The sequence below is a fragment of the Xyrauchen texanus genome, chromosome 15 (genome assembly GCF_025860055.1).
Source record: "Xyrauchen texanus isolate HMW12.3.18 chromosome 15, RBS_HiC_50CHRs, whole genome shotgun sequence".
Lineage (NCBI taxonomy): Eukaryota > Metazoa > Chordata > Actinopteri > Cypriniformes > Catostomidae > Xyrauchen > Xyrauchen texanus.
Genome location: NC_068290.1, coordinates 39,873,770 through 39,878,573, shown reverse-complemented (window position 1 = coordinate 39,878,573; position 4,804 = coordinate 39,873,770).

The following is a 4,804-nucleotide window of genomic DNA, read 5'->3' as shown; positions in this document are numbered from 1 at the left end:
CTCTCAGCGAGCGCAGGTTGTGCTGTGACCATAAGATGAGCTCCCTGGCCATAGAGTGCAGGGAGCTCGACCTGAGTCCACCCTGGCGATTTATATACAACACTACCGTCATGTTGTCCGTTCGGACCAGGACGTGTTCGTTTTTCAGGTACGGAAGCAGGGCTCTGAGCGCCAAGGCGACCGCGTTCATTTCCAGACAGTTTATATGTAGGCGCTTTTCCGGGTTTGACCAAAAACTGGAGACAGGCCTGCCCTCATAAAGGGCCCCCCATCCTATTTTGGAGGCATCTGTCGTGATCATTTTTCTCCGCGTGTTCACGCCCAGACTCACGCCGGTTTGATACCAGTCGACGGCTTTCCAGGGCGTCAGGGATTTTATACAGCCGTGATTCGCTCTGATTAAAAAGTGGCCCGAGCGCCACGCATGAGTGGGGACACGGCTCTTGAGCCAGCGTTGGAGAGGACGCATGTGCAACAATCCTAGCTGGAGTACAGCTGATGCCGAGGCCATGAGACCGAGCATCCTTTGAAATCGTTTGACGGGGGCGTGCGTGCCTGCTCTGAATGATGTTGCAAGGCGCCGAATAGCGGCAGCTCTGATGAGAGGCGCCATCATCTGCACTGAGTCTAGCACTATTCCCAGAAAAGAGATATTCTGGCTGGGGATAGCATGCTCTTTGCAAAATTGATTCTCAGACCCAGACATTCTAGATGACTGATAATCCAAGATCTGTGCGTCGTTAACTGACTCTCTGATTGTGCTAGGATTAGCCAATCGTTGAGGTAATTCAGTATTCGCACTCCCGCTGTCTCAGGGGAAAGTGCTGCGTCCATACATTTCGTGAATGTACGGGGGCCAATGATAGGCCGAATGGTAGTACTGTGTAGTGGTATGACTGTCCCTCAAAGCGAATCTCAGAAATGGCCTGGGATGAGGCGCTATCGGAATGTGAAAGTAAGCGTCTTTCAAATCCACTGATAGAAACCAATCCCGGGCGAACTTAGCGAGGATATGTTTGGTCGTTAACATTCTGAACGAGCGAATCATTAAAGCTTTGTTCAGATGTCTGAGATCTAGGATGGGGCGGAGGCCACCGTCCTTTTTCGGGATGAGAAAGTAGCGGCTGTAAAAACCCGCCTCGCTCATAGAGGCAGGAACAGTTTCTATAGCGCTCTTCTCTATCAGTTTGAGCACCTCGGTGCGTAGAACATGTGAAACATCTTTCCTCAATTTCGTCTCGACCACCGCTGAAAAGCGGGGTGGTCTGCGAGCGAATTGAAGCGAGTAACCGAGGGGAAGGCAGCACGGTGGTAGCAGGCTCGTTCGCGGCGAAGGCGGCAAAGCGAGCGCGCAGCTCGGTGAGGCCCAGGGAGTCACATTCGGGGCATCCGCCTCGAGTGAGAGCAGCTTCTGCGTGGTCAGGTCCCAGGCAGCGAGCGCAGAAAATGTGACGTTCCCCGTCAGGAAGAGGGCCTCTGCATGAGGCGCAGGTCGAAGGCATTTTAAACAATGCCTAGAATTTGCTCTTTACTAAGGACAAAAAAATGTCGCAGAGGCCAACACTTGAAAAGTTATTGCTTAGTAAAGGATATAAGGTGATGCGCGCCGGATGGCGTAGCAGAAGGCTTTGAAGGCGGCTGAAGACGCCGGCGTCCTTGTAGCAGTCCTGCTGTAGGCTTGTCGACGGCGGGCGAAAAGACTCCAATAATCCAGAGGATCCAGCGAAGAGAAGGTCTTTGCTGAAGGAGATTAAATCTAAAGAACTCTCATGACGGGCGCCTAATATATAGCCTTAGCCACGCCAATCTTGGCGGGCTCTGAGCGCTGTGACGTGAAGTGCGCTCATTGGTCGCGCGTTCAGAGTCGCCCCGTCATTGGTTCGAGCAAGTTGCCGCAGCACAGCCAATGACCGAGCTGCCTCGCTCATTGCTGTCTGCTGTGCAGCTGCAATGCGTTTTACATAAAGACTTCAATATTTCTCGAGAAACTGAGTTTTCCCATAGTGTAAGCTACTTACGCAATAGGAGAGACCTCTCGAAAGGGAACTCCCTAATCAAACACACCTGCTTCAACTGTCAGCTCATTAGTGTAGAATCCAAGACCAGAATTGGGTGTGTCAGAAAATGGAGATATACAAAATGTGCAGTGCTGGGGGGCCTCCAGGAACAGGTTTGGGAACCTCTGCGTCTAGTCTATTACATTACAAACATGACAATCTATCCAAATGAAAATCGAGTGCGCTTTTGTTACACAGTAAGTGCTTATGAAAGTTTGCACTTTTCTTAATATAGACTGAGCCATGTAGAACAACAAGCAACTAATCTTAAAACTGTAATAAATAACACGCATTCTGTTCGCTAAATCACTCAGTATACGTTTTGTCCCCGTCATATTTTAAGCATGCCCAATTTGAATAGAAAAAGGAAATTCCAGCGTGTCATTCTGCAGATGTCCGCTAGATGTCGCCAGATATTACAAATGTGTGTACCTTTTGTAAAGTGTAAATCACAATATTAATTGTGAATCAATGTCATATTGAAATCATAATATCTTGGTGGTAAAGAGATGATGTAAATTATGTTGTTAAAAAACATGTAGATATCCTTAAAAGCTCTAAACATGCTGTGGAGTGTGTCTCGCTGCTGGGTGGTGTGAGGGAGAGCAGACTGATGGGATTGGTGGAGCATCACGTGGAACATGCGTGAGTTTATAGACTTTTAATTACTAAATATAATTAACCAGCATTACTTTTAAACCCTGATAATAAGTTAATGTACATTCAAATAGTAAGAAATGTCATCAGAGTTTATTTCAATAATTTTTCATATATGATCATATAATAAAACGTTTAGGATTCTCAAAGTCATGGAAAACCTGGAAATATCAGTGAATTTTAAAACTGTAATTTCCAGGCATGGAAGAACTCGTGGAACTCTAGACGTTTCACCTGCTGTATTTTGCTCTTTGTGAATGTACACTCACCTAAAGGATTATTAGGAACACCATACTAATACTGTGTTTGACCCCCTTTCACCTTCAGAACTGCCTTAATTCTACGTGGCATTGATTCAAAAAGGTGCTGAAAGCATTATTTAGAAATGTTGGCCCATATTGATAGGATAGCATCTTGCAGTTGATGGAGATTTGTGGGATGCAGGAAGCTCCCGTTCCACCACATCCCAAAGATGCTCTATTGGGTTGAGATCTGGTGACTGTGTGGGCCATTTTAGTACAGTGAACTCATTGTCATGTTCAAGAAACCAATTTGAAATGATTCGGGCTTTGTGACATGGTGCATTATCCTGCTGGAAGTAGCCATCAGAGGATGGGTACATGGTGGCCATAAAGGGATGGACATGGTCAGAAACAATGCTCAGGTAGGCCGTGGCATTTAAACTATGCCCAATTGGCACTAAAGGGCCTAAAGTGTGCCAAGAAAACATCCCCCACACCATTACACCACCACCACCAGCCTGCACAGTGGTAACAAGGCATGATGGATCCATGTTCTCATTCTGTTTACGCCAAATTCTGACTCTACCATCTGAATGTCTCAACAGAAATCGAGACTCATCAGACCAGGCAACATTTTTCCAGTCTTCAACTGTCCAATTTTGGTGAGCTCTTGCAAATTGTAGCCTCTTTTTCCTATTTGTAGTGGAGATGAGTGGTACCCGGTGGGGTCTTCTGCTGTTGTAGCCCATCCGCCTCAAGGTTGTGCGTGTTGTGGCTTCACAAATGCTTTGCTGCATACCTCGGTTGTAACGAGTGGTTATTTCAGGCAAAGTTGCTCTTCTATCAGCTTGAATCAGTCGGCCCATTCTCCTCTGACCTCTAGCATCAACAAGGCATTTTCAGCCCACAGGACTGCCGCATACTGGATGTTTTTCCTTTTCACACCATTCTTTGTAAACCCTAGAAATGGTTGTGCGTGAAAATCCCAGTAACTGAGCAGATTGTGAAATACTCAGACCGGCCCGTCTGGCACCAACAACCATGCCACGCTCAAAATTGCTTAAATCACCTTTCTTTCCCATTCTGACATTCAGTTTGGAGTTCAGGAGATTGTCTTGACCAGGACCACACCCCTAAATGCATTGAAGCAACTGCCATGTGATTGGTTGATTAGATAATTGCATAAATGAGAAATTGAACAGGTGTTCCTAATAATCCTTTAGGTGAGTGTAGATTAAAACCAGCATGATAATATCAGCCTGTCCTTTGAGGGTCTTTGAACTACTAATTCTAACCTTTATTTGATCTTATTTTGGGTTCATGACATGTTTAGCTCAATCGAAAGCATTTTGGCTTACAAAAAAGAGCCTAATTTAGACTCATCCCTTCATTATTTTCTTTAAAAAAAACTAAAATATAGGTTACAGTGAGGCACTTACAACAGAAGTGAATGGGGCCAATTTCTGGAGGGTGTAAACACAATGTGAAGCTTAAAATATTTAAAAATCACTTGCATGAATTCTTCAGTTTAAAAGTTGTGTATTATTTGAGCTATACAGTTGTAAATTTTGATTTCTTGAAACTTTACACAGGTAAGGTTAGTAAGGGATAATGTTCACTTCACGTTGGGGCCTGATTAGCCTTTCAGGTTTATTTTGCGATAACAACCAGCTGACTCATTATTACATGGCCACTAACAACAAATAAATAAAACATGGGTATAAAATATTTTTTGAAATTCTTATTAGTATTATTATAAAAAAAAAAATTGGAAATCAACATTATGCCACAAATGCTGTCGATTGAGCTGAACTTGTATTGAACTGGAAATATTCCTTTTAAAGGAAC